Source organism: Macrobrachium nipponense, chromosome 42 (assembly GCF_015104395.2).
Source record: "Macrobrachium nipponense isolate FS-2020 chromosome 42, ASM1510439v2, whole genome shotgun sequence".
Classification (NCBI taxonomy): domain Eukaryota; kingdom Metazoa; phylum Arthropoda; class Malacostraca; order Decapoda; family Palaemonidae; genus Macrobrachium; species Macrobrachium nipponense.
Genome location: NC_061103.1, coordinates 27843366 through 27864136, shown reverse-complemented (window position 1 = coordinate 27864136; position 20771 = coordinate 27843366).

The window sequence follows — 20771 nt, the reverse complement described above, 5'->3', positions numbered from 1 at the left end:
GTTAAGTCTTCTTGAAGGGTCTTATATGCGGGATGAGGAAGGGGGAATTACATCAAGATGATATTTAGTAGGGTTAGCGGTGGAGGCATCTCATAATTGTAATTATATACAAATATATATAGATATACATATATATAATATATATATAATATGATATATATATAATATATGTATATATATAGATATATTTCTATATATATATCGATAGATGATAGATTTACATATATATATATAGGGCTCGATAATATATAGTATATATATATAGATATATATATTTAGATATATATATAGGATATATAGCTATATTATACATTATATATATATAGATATATACGATATATATATACACATATATATCTACATATATATACATAATATATATATATCAATATATAATTATGTATGTATATGTAATATATATCTATATATATACCTATATACTATACATAGATAGATTATATTATTAATATAATATATATATATATATATATATATATTATATATATTATATATATACATATATACATATAGTATATATATATATATAGCTATATTATATATATTATATATATATGGATTTATATATAATATAGATTATAGATATTCTATATATATATATAATATATATTATATATTATATATTTATATAGAGAGAGAGAGGAGAGAGAGACCGAGGAGAGAGAGAAGGAGACGAAGAGAGAGAGAGAGAGAGGATAATCAGACTATAACTAAATGTATATATATATATCATATATATATATATGTATTTCTATATATATTAATTATATACTAATTATATATAGTATATTAATGTATATATATATGTATAATCGAGACAGAGAGAGAGCGAGAGAGAGAGAGAGAGAGAGAGAGAGAGAAGAGATAGAGAGATATATATATGTTATCTATATATATTCTATATCTATTATAATATATTATAGTATATATATATATATTCTATATTATATATAGAGTGGGTTTATGTTGTGCACGAATGTCCGTTGGTTAAGAAGTTGTAGAATTTTATGATTTATTTCTGAACATATTCATTTTATTTTAACTTTTTTCGTGATTCCATCATATTTTCTGTTTTTTTTTTTTTTTTTTTTTTTTTTTGGCATTGTTTAATTAACTATGATGGGTTTGCAACTTTACGTGATTTTTGGTTTTTCCATTTTAAAAACCTCATTTCTTCAACCTCTCTCTCTCTCTCTCTCTCTCTCTCTCTCTCTCTCTCTCTCTCGTAACTTTCATTCATTATTTCATCTTGTCTCAATTCCCAAATTTCTTCCTCCACAGTTATCTGCCGTTTGCCATCGCTCACCTTAATCGTCTCAATTTCCCCGTCATCATTGTGTTTCTCTCTCTCTCTCTCTCTCTCTCTCTCTCTCTCTCTCTCTCTCTCTCTAAGAACCTCATCGTCAAAGTGGTGTTTTTGCCTCCTCTGGTGGCAAATGGTTGGAGACATGATCGGGGTTCTTCTTCATGTTACCTCGCCACCAACGATACGTTGTTTACCCTTTTGCTTCTTATTTTCTTTTACTTATTATTTTCTCCTCTCGGTGCTCTTTATCTTAAAGTTTTTCTTATCCTTTTGGTGTTTCTCATCCTGACCCTTTCACTTAATTTCTTCATTTCTGTGTTCTTCCTATTGAAGGTTTTGTGATCCTTTATCTTGTTTCTGTCGCCTTTTCACTTATTTTCTTCTATTTAAAGGTATTTTGATTTTTTTACTACCTTCTTTATGTTTTTATTTTTCATCTTCTTTAAGGTTTGGTTACCCCTTTTATTCATTTTCTCTGCTTTCTGTTCATTTTTGTAAAGGTTTTATGACTTTTACTCATGTCTTCGTCTCTAAGGTTTCTGGGTTCTCTTACTTCCTATTTCCTCTTATTTGTGTTTTTCACTGTCCAAGCATTTTGATCCTTTTGATTATTTTTCCGTCTTTGCATTCTCTTTCTTTCAGGTTTTTGGTTCGTCTTATGAACTTCATCTTGAAGGTTTTCTGATCTTTTTACTTATTTTCCCATATTTGTATTCTTGGCCTTTAAGGTTTGATTAATCACTTACTTATTTCCTAATCTTAGTCTTGAATTTGTGAATTTTCTCTTCTCCGTCCTCTTGGTACCTTTTCGCTTACTTTCTCATCTGCCTGTAGTTCTTCTTGAAAGCTTTATCGCCTTGTTTACTAATTTACCAATTTCTTCAGACCTATGTACAAATATCCGGAATTTACTTACTTAATACCTAATATTTAGTCCCTTTAGGTGACGATAATGTAAATATGGCCTCATTTAGATACAGTTACTTACACCCTTGGCAATCTAGAGAGTGAATGTAAGTTAAAATTTACTTACACGTGGTAGATGTCATGTCCGTTTTGAAATGGTTAATCATGGGGCAGTTTTTATTTATTTATTTATTTTATTTACTTATTTTTTGTTAACTGGGCATTTCGGTGTGGGATGGTACGTTCCTGACCTTCATTAACAGTTTAATTGTTGAGAGAGAGAGAGAGAGAGAGAGAGAGAGAGAGAGAGAGATAAAAGTTAAAGTCTCGAAACCTTTTTATCGAAAAAAAATTTTCCATTAATAATTTTGTTGAAGGGATCACTTTGGTTTAAAAAATAATGTCTCAGCCACAAGTCTTAGTGACTGGCTTCAGAGAACATTAGACTTTTGCTGTGTTCTGGACCCAGATGATGAAAAATCACTTAAATGCGAGTTTGGAGAAAGCGATTAGAGTATATGCTACTTAAGAAACAGTCCCTGTAGTAAACGCTACCCGGAAAAGGTGAAAAATATGAATCACTGTATACGGAATATCTGTCTGTAAGCAAGAATTACAAGCCAGTGGCATTCCGTCGGTTATTACACTGTTGACTTTGTGTTAATTCCAAGCTTCGCTAATTTCTCTCCATTTTGTTATCATTTTGCCGAGCACTTAGTTTAACATGTAGCGAACCAGACGGAAGAGACATCCTGATTCTCTTTCAACGTTTCCCACAAAATATCTGAAGTGTTGTGATTGTGAACTTCAGTATTCGAGTTGTCGCTTGATCAGTGTGCAGTCATTTTCTTCTACTTCCTAATTTTGTAAAATCGTTGGATATTAATTTGATGATTAAATGGTCGAAAGTGCTTACGGAATCAATCTAAGATTACATTTGTAATATACAAAATGTTGATATCCATTTACCGGAATGTGTGATTATTTTGCGAAAGCTGTGCATGCGACGCTTGTAAATGTCGGAAAGTGATTTCGAAGTGATTCTAAGATTGCAGTTGAAATTACAAAATGGAGATATTACTTTGCCGAAATATCTCTTGTCATTGGTAAGTATAATAAACAATAAATATCAAATGACATACGTATCTTGTGAAAAGTGACTAGTAGATTCAAAATGTGCAAACCGCTACGTTTCGGCTCTTTTCTTGAAAACTTTCATAAGGTTAATGCAAGGAACAGCAAACTTGTATGAGTGTCTTTTCAGTTTATTTATTTATTTATTTATTTTATTTTTAGGATGGGGGTTTATGGTAGGGTGCAAAGGTCGGAAATATAATTTCCTAGAGATATATATAACTTTCTGATGATCCGATTTCATGACCGATTTAACAGCGATTCTTTCTTATCATTACTATGAGCGAAGCCACAGGTTAGGTATCCGTTTTTCCCTTTAAAATAGGGTTGGGCATTTATCATTCCTGAAGGATTGCAAGAAAATTCCTAAGGCGCTCGAGACGAGATTAATGGCCAGATACGACGTCAGACTCCACCCTCGAACAGCGATGAAAGATCAATGAACATGTGACTTACTTTCATGATGAGGAAGAAGCGTATTTTTTAAATTGATTTTGTAATGCATGGTTTCAAATCATTTTGTTTGAGTAAATGCACAACAACTTTTTTTTATATCGATTTCTTCATGAAAAATAGGGTTCAAGAATAAGGATAGCTTTCCCATTTTATGACTGACTTCAATAAGGGTATATAGGACCTTTGGCTATTGGGGCATGTGTTGTTTAAAGATAAAAATCAAAATGAAAAAATAGCAGTAATAATAATAATAATAATAATAATAATATTGGAAGGAGACCCTCTTTCAAACAAGTTTTATTGAAAGATATTGCTGCATCAGCTGCATTCAACTTATAAATAGTCTTCTCTAATAATAATAATAATAATAATAATAATAATAATAATAATAATGATAATAATAATATTAAAAATAATAATAACAAATAAAAATGAAAATGATAAAAACAATAGAATGACAATAAAAATAAATATTAAATAATTTAGAGAGAGTGAGAGAGAGAGAGAGAGAGAGAGAGGCTGAGCTTTCTCCATAAGACAAAAGTACTGAAATGTAGAGTAAGATTACAAGCAAAATTTGAAAATAAAATCCAAAGCCGTGACATCACAAGCAATGGAAATTAATAGCCAACTGGTTCCATGCAACGTAAAAGCACCATACAAACAAACAATTCAGACTTCATCTGGCCTCAGTTGGTGACATTACCCTGTTTTTATTTTTATGAACATTACTACTTGGAAAATTAGAGTAATAGAATGAATGAGATCAAGTTATGAAGGGTTGTGAACTTCAACATTCGAGTGGTCGGTGTGCAGCTTCCAAGTTTTATAAAAGTTAAAAAGTATACCTTAGTTTTACCAGACCACTGAGCTGATTAACAGCTCTCCTAGGGCTGGCCCGAAGGATTAGATATTTTTACGTGGCTTGGAACCAATTGGTTACCTAGCAACGGGACCTACAGCTTATTGTGGGATCCGAACCACACTATATCGAGAAATGAACTTCTATCACCGGAAATAAATTTCTCTGATTCAGCGTTGACCGAGCCGGGAATCGAACCTCGGACCACCGGATTGGTAGCCCAGCTCGAAAACCACTCGTCCAGCGTGGAACTTCCTAGTTATATAAAATCGTTGGATATTATGTTGATAAATTAAATTGACCAGATATTTTAATATCACAAATCCTTCTGATACGTGTTATTTGAGAAATATACACATTTGAGTTCTATTTTCATTATTCCATTCAGCACCTCAGTGGCGTGATCGGTATGGTGTTGGCGTGCCACCTCGGCGGCCGCGAGATCGATTCTCGGGCAATTCATTGAGGTGCGAGAGATGTGTATTTCTGGTGATAGAAGTTCACTCTCGACGTGGTTCGGAAGTCACGTAAAGCCGTTGGTCCCGTTGCTGAATTAAAACGTAAAAACTGCATACAAACAAACAGACATCATTATTCCATTCATTTCTTGAGCTGTGTCCCTGCGAGGGATAGAAATGATTTGTTGCTTTATTTATTTATCTTTTTTTTAAACTTTGAAGTTACGGAAGGTTTCCTCTGAAGGGAACTCGACAAGAAGTCTTAAAATGAACCGGAGAACTGTTGAGTTGAGTTGTTTGCTCTCGTTGTTCACTCGAAAAGTTTCTCTTCGTCTTATTAGCGAACATTAGATTCTGCTTCCTTGAAAAAGTCACGCATCGAACAATGCTCTCTCTCTCTCTCTCTCTCTCTCTCTCTCTCTCTCTCTCTCTCTCTCTCTCTCATTATATATTCAAATTGATCATAGATGAATAGTTTGTTAATTTCTTTGTATATAATTCAGAGAGAATAATATTGCTTTTGGATTATATATATATATATATATATATATATATATATATATATATATATATATATTAATTTTCTCGGCGATACAGAGTATATACACACACACACACACACACACACACACACACACACACACACAAACAAACAAACAAACGAGTCAGAATTAAGGGAACCCTTTTCAAAATGAAAAAGCTTAAATCACTTATAATTTTAGGGTATAGAATAATTCCTTTACTTCCCCATGGGGGGGTTAGTACCATCAGTGCTCCACATCGGGTGCACTGTAGGCATTACTAAAGGCTCTTTGCAGCGTACGTCCCTTCGGCCCCTGGTTGCAACACTTTTTATTCCTTTTACTGCGCCTGCATTCATATTATTTGTATTCCATAATGCTACCCACCCTCTTCTCACGATTATTTCATGTTGCAACTGCGAGGTTTTCATCCTGTTACGCCTTTCAAACCTTTTACTGTCAATCTCCTTTCCAGCGCTGTTTAACCTAATATGCCCCAGTGCTTGTCTTTTAGCCTAAACTCCATATTCCAGTGTCGTGGTCGGTATGGTGTTGGCGTGCCACCTCGGTGGCCGCGAGTTCGATCATCGAGCATTCCATTGAAGAGGGAGAACTGTATATTTCTGGTGATAGAAGTTCACTCTCGACGTGGTTCGGAAGTCACGTGAAGTCGTTGGTCCCGTTGCTGAATAACCACTGGTTCCATGCAACGTAAAATCACCATACAAACAAACATTCCATTGCTTACTTCAAAGTCTAAATACACAGATTTTGCAACTCAAGAAGTGAATAGGAGATTAAGGAAACCAGATTTACCCGCGGTCAGATAAGGAAATTAATAATCTGTAGTGAATTTTATCGGCATCCATTCTGTATTCATGTGCGCGTATATATGTATGTATATATGTATGTATGTATGTATGTATGTATCTATGTATGTATACATCGAGCTACAAATGTCCTGTAATATCTAATTCACTCCACCTCGGAATTAATATATTTTCGTATATGTTAACCGAAGGGGAATTTTTTAGTCGATAAGAAATTTGTCGGCTCACGGGCGCGAACCATAGACCAGACAAATTCAGGACCCACAGTGAAGCCTTAAACCACATGTATGTATGTATGTATGTAAGTATCTCGCTGTTACTAGTGCCTAGTACACCCAGGCAAACCTTTCTAGCCAAAAGAAAATGAAAACCGGCGTCCATATTTACGATAATGCTGATCCGGTGCCATAACTCAGAGGGAGTAGAACAATAAAGTAAGGGTTAATGATTCCTAATATATTTTTATTTTTTGTTCGAAGAGACAAAACCATAAAAGTAAATCTCCCAACACAAGAACGGTATAAGATTTTCGTAATTTTGAGATGAAATATCGGGAAACCAGGTGCCTCTGTGAATGAAACTGTTAGCTTTAATTGTTTTTCTACCTGTAGTTTATCACTGTGTGTTGTTTTTTCTTGATGGGGGGAAACAAATAGAAAAAGTAATTCCGCTTAATGGGTCTTTTTCCTTCCTTAATCATCTGGAAAGTGAAATGTCGTTTTATTACCTCGTTATTCTGATTAGGGTTTAAGGGATCCCAATAGATTTTGGTTGGATCCTTATTATTATTATTATTATTATTATTATTATTATTATTATTATTATTATTATTATTATTATTATTATTATTATTATTATTATTATTATTGTTGTTGTTGTTGTTGTTTTATTATTTATTTATTTATTTATTTTATTTTATTTTTTAATTTGTTTATTTTATTTTTTTTTTTTGCTATTACATTATCCAATTCGACTGGGTGGTATTTATTTATAGTGTGGGGTTCCGGGTTGCATCCTGCCTCCTTAGGAGTCCATCACTTTTCTTACCATGTGTTGCTGTTTCTAGGAGCACACTCTTCTGCATGAGTCCTGGAGCTATTTCAGCCTCTTGGTTTTCCGGATTCCTCTTCATAGATCTTAGGATCATGCCTAGTGTTCCTATTATTATTATTATTATTATTATTATTATTATTATTATTATTATTATTATTAATCCATTACAGTCATCACAGTAGATTTTGGTTTGATCTTTATCATTATTATTTCTTTCTTTTTTTTTGTTCTATCACAGTCCTCCAATTCGACTGGGTGGTATTTATAGTGTGGGGTTCCTTGTTGCATCTTGCCTCCTTAGGAGTCATCACATTTCTCACTATGTGCACTGTTTCTAGTAGCACACACTAATGCATGAGTCCTAGAGCTACTTTGGCTTCTAGTTTTTCCATGTTCCTTTCCAGGGATCTCGGGATGGTCCATTATTATTATTATTATTCTATTTTTTTATTAAACTGATCAAAGTTGATACTTTCTGTAGAGGAAAAACAGTTAGATGTGATAAGAAGAAATATCGCAGATTAATACCTGTTTACCGGAAATTTGTACCTAGAATGACGTAGCTCTTGTGATATAGGAGCCATGTTGGATTTTGTTAAAGATTTTTAAAAATCCTCCCCAGGACGGGTTATGAAAATCTATTCATATTGTGACCAGCATTATATACAATTTGATGTGACCAGCGTGATATAGCCGTGTGAACCCGATTTTTTTTTTTTTTTTTTTTTTTTCTAAGGTTCCAACCATTTTTGGTCCATGCACCTCTCCACCGTATGTCATAGTGTCACCCCCCTACCCCAACGAACGCGCAAGCTAGTGGAGAAAAAGCCCAGCATGACCTCTCAGTTGTCTGGACCGATGCACACTGCGTTTTGTGTGATCCTAGAGCCGGTTTGAGACTGCCAGTCTGTGTCACAATTCCCCCCGTGAAATTCTGAAATTCCCCCATAGGGGGGAAAAACCACTGAGCTAGAGTATTTAGATGCACAAATATGGTAAGTAGGCTACTGTAGCTAAGCCAGAGCGGAATTATTCTGCAAAATAAAAGTAGTTCATTTTCAGCTAAAATCACCTCTGTAGTAATTTTGGCATAGCTGTTAGCTTTCCATATCTGAGTTTGTTCATTACTGACTTCGATACAATGTCCGTAAAATCGTCTATTAATACTCAAGTCTTCTCAGATTTATGTGTATAAATCAAATTCTCTTCTTCCTCCTCATACCTCTTATTAATGTTTTTTTCTTTGGATGGGCGGTTTCCTTTTTTTGACTTTCCTTTTTTTGTCTTTTCATTAACGGGTATTTCATTGTTAATTCCGTAGACAACCTTAACGCCAATGCCACGCGTTGAATACGTGGCTTTGTCAGCATTATCCGGCCGTTTTTCCAAATGTTCTCTCTTATCTGTTCCTATGCTTCGTTTAACTTCGCTGTCAAAGTCTTGAGTACGTAGCACGCTCTACTACGTGAGGCGTTTAAAGAACATTAAAGCATACAGATATTAATCTTACGTATGTTATTTTATTTATTTATTATTTTTTTTTTTTTGTCTAAATGGGCTAGTTTTCCTTCTAATCAGTGAGGCGTTTAAAGAACATTAAGGCATCATCATTACTCTTAATTTTAAAATACCATAATGTTTTAGCACATGAAAAATTTTGGTTGTACTGGCTACTGAAACTTTTTCGAAAATCTTGTGTTTGTGTGTGTGTTTTGTTTTTCTTTCTTTTTTTTCCAACAAACAACAACGCCATTCCTAAACTCACTCTCAGTATTTACGATTATTCTCGTCCGTGAAAATAACTCGGGCAGAGAAGCCCAGTAGAGATAGGAGAGTAATAAAATAACGGATAAGATTTAAAATAATATAGTTTTTCCATAAGAGTGACGTAAACAATAACTATAACTTTTATTAGTCGAGAGGGATAAATAAAGTGTGCGCGCGCGTGTGTGTGCATTATATATATATATGATATATTATATATATATATTATATATATCAATAACTTATATATTATATATATGTCATATTCACATTACTGTGGTTCATATACATATATCGAGCTACAAATGTCGTTTAATAATCTAATTCGCTCTACCCGGAATTAATATATTTTCATATATGTTTAACCGAGGGGAATTTATTAATGTGATATGACTTATATAATGACTAGTGCGGGCAAAAAGCACTACCACATTACCGAGGACGAGATGGGCTTGATGCAGTCCCAAAACAAAAAAACATACCTGAGTGCGGCAGGTATTTGAGATGGGAGGCGGCGCATAAACTTATATCTCATGCGGTGGTGGCGGGGTTGGCTAAGGCTTCACTGCCAGTCCTGGAATTGAGAGGTCGATGGTTCGCGCCTGTCGGACCGGCAAAATTGTATTATCGCTTAATAAATTCCCCCTCGGTTAAACATATATGAAAATATATTATTCCGGGTTAGAGCGAATTAGATATTATACGACATTTGTAGCTCGATATAAGGTATATAAGAATCACGGTAATGTGATATGACATATATATATATAATATATATATATATATAGATATCTATATATATATAATATATATATATATATATTATATAATGCACACACACTCACAACGCAACACTTTAATTTATCCCCTCTACTAACTAAAGTAAAAGTTTAGTGTTCGTTTTACGGTCACTCTTATGGAAAAACTATATTATTTTAAACCCTTATCCGTTATTTTATTACTCTCCTATCTCTATTGGGCTTCTCTGCCTTGAGTTATTTTCACGGACGAGAATAATCGTAAAATACTGAGAGTGAGTTTAGGAATGGCGCTGTTGTTTGTTGGGAAGAAAAAAAAAAACACAAAATTTTCGAAAAAGTCTCAGTAGGCAGTACAACCGAAATTTTTCATGTGCTAAAACATTATGATATTTTTAGAATGAAGAGCAATGATGATGCCTTAATGTTCTTTAAACGCCTCCACTGATTAGAAGGAAAACTAGCCCATCTAGCAATAAAAACACCAATAAATATACGTAAGATTGGATATGAGTATGCCTTAATGTTCTTTAAACGCTTCACGTAATAGAGCATGCTAGAAATATATATATATATATATATATATATATATATATATATATATATATATATTATATATATATATATATATATATATATATATATATATCTATTATATATATATATATATATATATATATATATATATATATATATATATATATATATATATATAGTATATATATATATATATATATATATATATATATATATATATATATATATATATATATATATATATATATATATATATATATATAATAGAGGCCACAATTCTTTTCAGGTTAGAAGTAACCGTCTCTAAGACAAGAATGAATGGATTGTTCGAGATCAGATGTTTCTATTGTAGCCTCATTTTATGGTTGCGTAAATATTCCATTTCCACGCCTTCTATTTAGATCATTGTATTTTCCTGTTTATCACATGGAAGGGACGGCACTTTTTCCAATAGACCACTACTTTGGTAAAGATACGCTTGTGCTTTTGTGCTGTTAAGAGAGATGAAAAGCCTATGGTGGAGATCCTTTGTCTCTGCGCCTCGTCTCTCCAGAAGAAAAATAAGCTCGGCGCATGAAATGGTTACGTCCTGGGGCTCGTTCCTTCATTGCTTTGTTCCCTAGTGGCTGGGAGAACCTCTTTAAGGAACACTTCTTTTATCCTATGGTCTCTTTCTCACTCTCCTTTTTTTTTTTTTCTTGGAAAAAGCTTCGACCAATTTTCGCCCGCTTTATTTTTCTCTTGTTTTCCATCCTCGCTTCTCGATGCCTTTTTTTTTTATAGAGTGAATGATGATTCTCTCTCTCTCCTCCTCCTCCTCCTCCTCCTCCTCCTCCTCCTCCTCCTCCTCCTCCTCCTCCAGTATTATGTAAGTTACTGAATATGTGATATGTTATCGAGATAGGCTGAACAATACTTTGTCATTTGAAAGTTTTTGTAATCAAGTAGACTTATCTCTCGCCTAATCCATTTGTAGCATATTAAGTAATATTTCCTCACCTTTACAATATCTGTTTTGACAATTAATTGTCCTTATTATAGCCTCGTTACAGAGTCCATAGTTCAATCTCATTTTTGTTGTTGTTGTTGTTGTAAGTAGGTAGGTAGTAATTTACCTTGTAGCGCAGTCTTAAATGAATTCATCACCAGCAAAGACTTTTCCAACATCTTACCTGTATTAAATAGACTAGCATATTGTTTATGCAGTCTGCATCTCCCTAAACATCTGCAACAGAAAGATTTAACTCTTACTTTCGACAGTAGCTTTCTAGAGTCTGATATCTGACTCCCCAAGTCATCCCTGGCCCTTTTCAAATCCCTCACTACGACTTTTTATAGCTTCAGTTTTATACAAAAACGTAAGTGAGCCTTGAAATGAAAATTTTCAGGAGTTTGAATAGCTACACCCTTCCACAATTTGTTTCCGAATTGGATGTCTCATTTACAGAGATTTAGGCCCCTTACGACTTCGTATATCTTTTAGAATCGTCAAGAATGAAGTTCATTTCATCATGGAATTACGTGGAGATATTTTTGCCTCAAAGGCGGCGCGTACACATCTTGAATTCCTGGCAGTCTTCTCGGTAACATTGCCTGTTCATTGAGGCCTTATTATCGTAGAAGGTTTCATGATTTCACAGAATGAAGTCATGCACTTTTATTATATAAAAAAACCGATCCGTCGTATAATAGGTCAGTGTGTTCTCTGCGTATCGATTTCCTTAGTTGAGAAAGAGAAAAAAGATCAAAGCAGATTGGGTAACTGTATCCCAAGGATGATCATATTCTGATTCATGGAAGCAGCGCAAGGGCTCTCCACGCGATCAAAGTTTCCTCCTCAGATCCTCAGCAATTTGAGTCCGTTCCTTAACGTGCTTATCCTTAATTCGGTTCTTCTTCCTTGTCAATCTCTGTAGCTCTTGCCCTTTGTAGTCGTCTGTGAAAAAAAACTATTGAGATGTCTTTGTTTGTCCGTCCGCGCTTTTTCTGTCCGCCCGCTGATCTTATAAACTACTGAGGCTAGATGGCTGCAAATTGATATTTTGATCATCCACCCTCCAATCATCAAACATACCAAATTGCAGCCTTCTAGCCTCAATAGCTTATATTTTATTTAAAACTAAAATAAGCCATGATCGTGCGTCTGGCACCGCTAGTTTGCCAACAATACAGGCCACAACCGGGTTGTGGTTGAAAGTTTCATGGGCCGCGGTTGAGAGTTTCATACAGCATTATACGCTGTCAGAAAATGAGACATATTACAATCATACTTTTCCATTGGAGAGAGAGAGGAGAGAGAGAGAAAGAGAGAAAGAGAGAGAGAGTGGGGAGCGAAAATGAAATTTGTATGCATATGCCGAACTATGTTCACCTCCAAATCTCTCATTCTAAGCTCATAGGGACAATACTGCCGTCTTTTCCAGGGAAATTTATCAAACCTGATCGTTGATCTCCTTGAGGTATAATATTCTCTTACCATTCAGTGCTGCTCTTTGCCTAGAAATTGAAAAATTTTCATTTTCACTCACAAACCAAATACTCGCCTGCAACACGTATGGCATCATTTTTGTATTTTCTCTTAGAGATGGTTACAACACGTTCCCGTTTCAGTAAATGTTTATGGAATGTTGTCTTGAACCTTTCGTTGTCTGTTTTCACGGGGGATTATATGCCGAGCCGACGATGTCTGGCTTCCCTTGGTGGTCACGGATTCGAGTAACTGACTAGACCCAATTTTACTGAACACTGTTGGCCAACAGCCAGCTTTTGTCATTGTATTTCCTTATATTTTGCGTTTGTCTAAATATGAGTATGTATTGCATATCCATTCATATACTCAAAGTCCTATGTATACATATTAAGATATTAACGTTTACTTATACTCTGTTTTTTTCCATCTGTCCATCCGCCTGTGGTGTTTTCGCATGGTAACACTGCGTCCCGGGCTTTAAAAAGTTACGCTATGTGTACGTTTTAGGTAAATAAAAGGATATCTGGGTGTACAATTGCAACTGAAAAGTGTTTAAATAATTTACTGAATGCGAATTACACCGTTAATATTCGAAATAGGATATTATTCAAAGCCCGGGACGCAGTGTTACCATGCGCAAACACCATAGGCGGATGAACAGATGGAAAAAAACAGAGTATAGGTACACGCATACAAATAAACGTAAAAAAAGAACTGAAAGGATAAAAAATAAATATTTCAGCCAAGGACAAGTTCACCACATAAAGGAAAAAGAAAAAAAAACTCCAGACGCAGACGAAACCGCCGCCCCAGTATTATTCCGCTTCCGAAGACCACATTTCACAGCCATCAACTTACGTAATGTCAACTTGTTGCATCTGTGAAGATTCGAAGTCTCTCGGTTTCGGTTTATGCCTTTCATAAAAATGCTATTGCAAATCTCTGTCGCAATGGGACTCGATAATGAAAAATTCTCGCCATGGGAGAAAGTATAAGTCCCCTTTTTTTCGTTTTCTGATATTCTTCTTATTCTTGTTTTGTATTTGCTGCTTATTTGGTAAGCGTTTGGTGGGGAAAGACTCCGGAATATTTTCAGTATATTTGGTTGAATTTGTTTTATACCTCCAGGAGTTTTGTCACGTTACATATTTTATCGACAACAGGATGAAATGTTTTCGTGAGAGGATATATGTTAACGTTATCTTTCAGATTTAAGTTTCACGTTATTTCTCTCATTTCTGCAATTATAAGGCTGTCTTCCATTCTTCTTTCACGTTTTCAATCGTATTATTATCCCCATAGTAATTCGTACTATATCAATGGTAAGATTCTTATTCTCGTCATTGTTTCCTCCAGAGAAATGCATGAAAGATGCTGTACCGTAATTTTCGTATTTTTCGTTAAAGAATAAAACTCATCTTCTTTTATAGCGGAAGTGGACCCGCGGCCCGTAAGGTCAAAATCTGAATGAATGAAAATGGCGAAGTCTGGACCTGAATATTAAGGAGGTCAGTCCTCTCTTGCATGTCGCATAATTATTCCCGTGATGCTGAGAGCAAATTGTAGTTTATCCTGCCGGATTGCTTTCTTTCCATTTCTTTTTCATGAATTAAGAAGGCCGTAGTATATTTATCTTTCGTATTGTTAAATAGTGCAGATGTACACCACTTAACCATTCTTTCTGATGAGAGCCGTTAAAAACCATTAAGTATACCTTAATTTAACCAGACCACTGAGCTGACTAACAGCTCTCCTAGGGCTGGCCCGAAGGATTAGATATTTTTACGTGTCAAGGAGCCAACTGGTTACCTGGCAAAGGGAGCTACAGCTTATTGTGGGATCCGAACCACATTATATCTAGATATGAATTTCTAATCGTCAGAAATAAACTCCTGTGATTCCACGTTGGCTTAGTGGGGCGCGGACATGGGTTACCAAATTAGTAGACGTGTTTGCAACCCATTCGTCCAACGAGGAACTTATGAGAGGCGTACATAACATGATGAAGTGTTTTTGTGAAATACTATACATATTGGTTCTTTAAAAGAACCTTCAAGAACTATAATTTCTATCTTTATTATGTAGGTTATTGGGTGAAAGTAGTTTAGTTTAAGGAACATCATAAACGAGAGGGGGCGGGGCGGGGGAGAGGTGAATAGAAAATGGGATTTAACAGAAGTAACCAATGCCAGCCTTTACCTTCCCCCTCTAAAAAGGTTCTCGAAATATTCTGATTAGAGCTGTGAAGTCTGAGATCAAGTAATTCTACAGGAGACATCAGTAACTTTTCACTCTAGCCCTTATTCACTATACTCTGTTTTTTCCATCTGTCCACCCGCCTGTGGTGTATGTATATGGTAACACTGCGTCCCAGGCTTTAGATCGTTACATTCAGCTTACATTCAACAATAATAACAATATCTTATTTCGAATATTAACGGTGTAATTCACATACTGTAAATTATTAAAACACTTTTCAGTTGCAAATGTACACCCAGATATCCTCTTATTTACCTAAAGCTTATACATAGCGTAACTATATAAAGCCCAGGATGCAGTGTTATCATACGCAAACACCACAGGCGGGTGGACAGATGGAAAAAAAAAAGTATAGATCAGACAAGTTAGAACAATTGAAGAACGCTCTTAATAAACCTTATATCAGAAATTATGTTCTTCCCTTTCTCGGTCTGCTTGTATCATATACGTGCAAGTTTCATCTCTTTACATTGAATACTATCAATTTAACCTTAATATACGTTAGCCGAGGACGTCATGATAATATATGTATATAAATATATTGTATATATATAGATATAAATTGTGTGTGTATATTTGCATATATATATATATATGTTTGTGCTACGCCTTGTATAACGAGGCCACACTGTGAGGTTATTTAGACCTGCGATGTTATACGCAAGCATCGTGTGGTATACTTCCCATCCTCGTCTGAGATAGCGAGGATAATTTCTAAGTCAGCATCTTCTTTTGGTATAAAGGCGGAGATGTTTCAAACTCATGATGATAACTTAACAACGGTATATTTGCAAAACTACATCTCTTGAGTAGAAGGCAAGAAGGTAGTTAGGAGAACCTGATTCTAGGAGGGAAAGTAGAGTTCTAAGTTACAATGCATTTACAAAGGTATAGGAGAGCACAACTTAGCTCAGCATATATAACATACAGACAGACGAACATGTGAGAGGAAGTCACGTAGACGTCTGGGCTATAGGTCTATAGGTTCTCAGGCGAAGCACTTTGACCTCTTTGACACAATCATGGATTTGATTATCACAGGCAAATGCAAACCGGGGCGCTGCTGATTCAATACATCCAGCCTAGCTTGTGTCCTGTTTATCAACTCTTATCACACTCCTCGTTATCTCAACAGTGACCTCTTAGGTCATTAGTTTATTTATACATATGGAATATGTATTTTTAAACGTAACCCTTACATTAATTGCTCGGTCAGCTACAAAACTAAACACTGAATTTTAAAGTTTGACTTGCATATGACTCAAAGGAGTGTGATAGAGAAATTAATGTGAATATATAGAAGTACTCATAAGTAATGAATAATACATGGAAGATACAGATCCACGTACAAGATAAATGCATATGATATACTAATATTAAAGATAACATGTCGTACATAATGATAGTTATATACTGTCAGTCATGAGAATATATATTCAACAGAAAGTACTAACGTACGGCTGATGAATACATGACACTAGAATTACATTCTAAAAATCATAAAAAATAAAATGGTATCAAAAATGTGATAAGATAAAAGGTAACTGATTAAGAATAGGTGCTACCTGATTAGCATATACATGTATAAAATGATTCAAGTAAGATAATAGGTAACTGTTTAAGAATAGGTTGCTACCTGATTAATATATATATATATATATATTATATATATATATATATATATATATATATATATATATATTATATATGTATATAATGATTCAAATAAATTCAGATAAGTGTGCACATCATATAGATTCCTGGAGCATACACGCACAGACATATTGATTCATTGTAGAACTTCAATTGATTATATTAGGTGCGCTACCAGATATATTGAATGATAAATGATAATTAAGCTTCTCATACTTTACATATGGAATGCAATATCACGGAGGTTCCTGTTACACATTTAGCCAACGTTCAAACCGCTTTTCACACATCACAATTCCAAACACTTCCCCCCCGAGTCAAATGAAATGGCCAGTTTCAAGTGGCTCTAAAGTCAAATACCTTTAGGGCTAATGGGTAAGTGTCAGGACAGGGTACGACGTTCTGTTGATGATCCACTCTTGTTTGCCTCAACCTACGCCAAGCAAATATGTTAGCGGTGACGAGAACCACCACCAACACGCATATCACAGCCAGCAGTGTGTAGAACCGTAGGTCCTCGCCGACAGGGTAAGCCCTTGAAGTGCGGTCCATACCAGACAGTTTGGATAGTTGATGGGCCACCTTTGCGATGTATGGAAGGGGTAAAGCTGGGATGATGGTACTCGACCAAGAAAAATTCGCGAAGTAAGCTCATTCCCTTATGATGGTGCTTACTCCACGGACCGTGTAGTTGGGCTTGACTCCACTGCAGCCGTCCGCAGTGACAAACATCTGTGAAGAGGCTGTTGATCCGTCTGGGCAAGCGACGTGAAACCCTGCTCTGTCGTATCGTATATATGTAGTCGCCTACTGTATATGATTTAGTTGGCTTAGCGATTTTATCATGATTTCTTTTCATTATGATTTGTGATTCTTCTAAATTTTTACAAAGTATATTATATCGGCTTACACTTGCTTCCATAACATCCCGTAGGGATTTGAAAATGGGTTGTTGGTGTAAATACATGGAAAGGTGTCCTAGCTGCGGTACCGTACAATGCCTCGTGCAGCGACATTTTGATAGATACATGATATGAATGGTTAAGAGTACTTAGGACCGCAAGTATGGCAAATTCCCAGTTGGGATCCATTCCCCCGAGTGTAACTCGTAATACGTTTAACACCTCCCTATTTACCCTCTCAACTAATCCATTCGACTCTGGGTGATAAATCATAGTACTGATTTTCTTAATGCAAAGGAATTCACACAACGAGTTAAGGAAATGATTACTGAATTCTCCACCCGAGTCAGAGATTATGTGTGGAATTCCATGTTTACAAATGTAGCACTCGTAAAATTTCCTAGCTCATTCAATTGCAGTTTTAGTTTTTAGTGCTATCAATTCTGTATATCGAGTCAAGGCATCTATTATCACTAAGAGGTGCTTATTTCCTCAGTGAGACTCGTAAAACCCTGTTAATAAATCTAAGTGTACTCTTCCAAAGGGTTGGTTGGGCACGGGATAGGTACCCAAGCTGACAGGTGTCTTAGGGTGCCCTTTGTTTTCATGACAAGTGTGACAATTAGCTATGTGTTTTTTTTATATCTGTAAGCATCGTATGCCAATAAAATAGTGATTTGGCTTTCTGTGACAAAATAGAGAACCCTGGATGACCATGTAATGGATTGGAATGCAACCAGTTTAAGACGATTGGTATAAGCGAAACTGGAACCACTACTTGGTTGTTAGTCACCTGCGGGGAGCTGCGGGTTTTCCTTGTCACGGACCTACACAGAATATTATCCTTAATTGTATAATTCTGCTGTGTATACTTCACATATTCCTTTTCTTTAGGATTCCCATTCAAAGCATCTATTATTTTCTTTAACTGCTGATCTTTTCTTTGTTCAATCTGTACTAGTTCAGCACTCCAACCCGTGTCTTCCTGTTCAGATACAGTTTTAACAATAGGCACAGATGTTGATATATCTACTAGTTCAGCTAATGGCTCCATGCAAGATGGCGCGGGGTTGCATGATAATGCATCAGCAATGATATTTGCTTTCCCAGGTAGATATCCTATCCTTGCACCAAAGTCTTGAATGATCATATGCCACCGAGTTCTTTTGGGACTGTGACTAAAGCCTTTAAAGAAGTCGGTGAGGGGCTTATGGTCAGTAAGAACCTTGACAGGATAGCTGTATATTATGAACTTGAAATGTACTAGTGAGTTAACAATAGCTAGCCCTTCCTTGTCTATTACTGCATACTATTTACTTTCAGAAGGTCTCAGTTTACGTGAATAGAAAGCTATAGGGAAGAACTGTTTGTCATATTGCTGAAGCAGTACCCCTCCTACCCCCTTGGTCTGAGGCGTCAGTTGCAATAAAGAATTCCTTACTGAAGTCAGGGAATTTTAAGATAGGTGAACTGCATAATTCCTCTTTCAAGGTATCGAACACCTGTTGATGCTTTTCAGACCATATAAAATCTACGCCCTTCTTCATGAGATTAGTTAGAGGAGCGGCTATAATTGAGTAATTGCGTATAAAACGGCGGTAATACCCACTACAGCCTAAAAATTGCTGTATCCCCTTGACGTTAGTAGGTATCGGAAAGTTACGGATAGCCGACACCTTATCATGGACTACCTTAAGACCTTGACTAGACACCGTAAAACCTAAATAGACTAGTTCTGTTTTGAAAAATTCACACTTAATTATCTTTACTCCTAAATTATGTTGCCTTAGTCTCTGTAGCACTAGCTCTAGTTTATGTAAATGTTCTTCTAAGGTATTAGAAAAGATTACAAGGTCGTCCATATAGGCATGTAGGGTATCCCTTAACAAGTCTCCGAACACTATATTAATCATTCTGGTGAATGTAATTGGGGCGCAACGTAAACCAAAAGGCATACGTCAATATTCATAATGTCCCCTGGCTGTGCTGAAGGCGGTGTATGGGATACTGTCTTTTTTTAAGGGTATCTGGTGAAAGCCTTTAAGTAAGTCCAAACTGGTGAAATATTTGTTCTGTCCTAACAAGGATAAAATATCGTCAGTACATGGCACTGGGAATCGATCGGGAATTGTTTCATCATTTAAGCGACGGAAATCTACGCAGATACACCAGGTTCGATCTTTTATCGGTACGACGATTAAGGAGAAATTATAAGGGCTGTTTGATTTCCTAATGACTCCTTCTTCTAACATTTTACCTACTTCATCATTGATCTCATTCTGGAATTTCATAGGGAGTCGATACGAAGGTACATAAATGACTTTATGCTTGTCTTTTAGCCGTATTTGGTGTTCAGTGACATCCGTTTTTCCCAAAGATCCCTCGGTAATGGAGAAAACATCATGATATTTAGTTAAAAGATAAAAAAATTTCTGCTGAATCTCCTCTTCTTGAATGTCTTTATTGATTTTACTTTTGATAGATTGTAAGAGGGATTCATCCACAACTGATTGAGCGTGATTAATTTCAGCAACGGTAAGAATGCGATACTTATAAACTTCTACATCCACGATGTGTTGATTTTTGTGGATCACTAGATTGGTATTCAAATGGTTACAGACTTCAATGTTAACTTGTTGCTGTGAATCAACAGTGTATAGTGCTTGTGTTACGGACAGTCCGTTAATTTTCACTGTCGAAAAGGATTAACATTTCAGATCTTGGCAAAGTCTTCACATGCACTAATATATTCGAAGGTACGTTCGGCTCGAGAGTTTGCGTGCAAGCTGCTATTACGGGTGTGCGAGAATTCTGTTGGGTCACTTGAACAATGTCATGATTCATGAGACAAGTGATTGGTTCCTCACTGTACGTTACTGTTTGA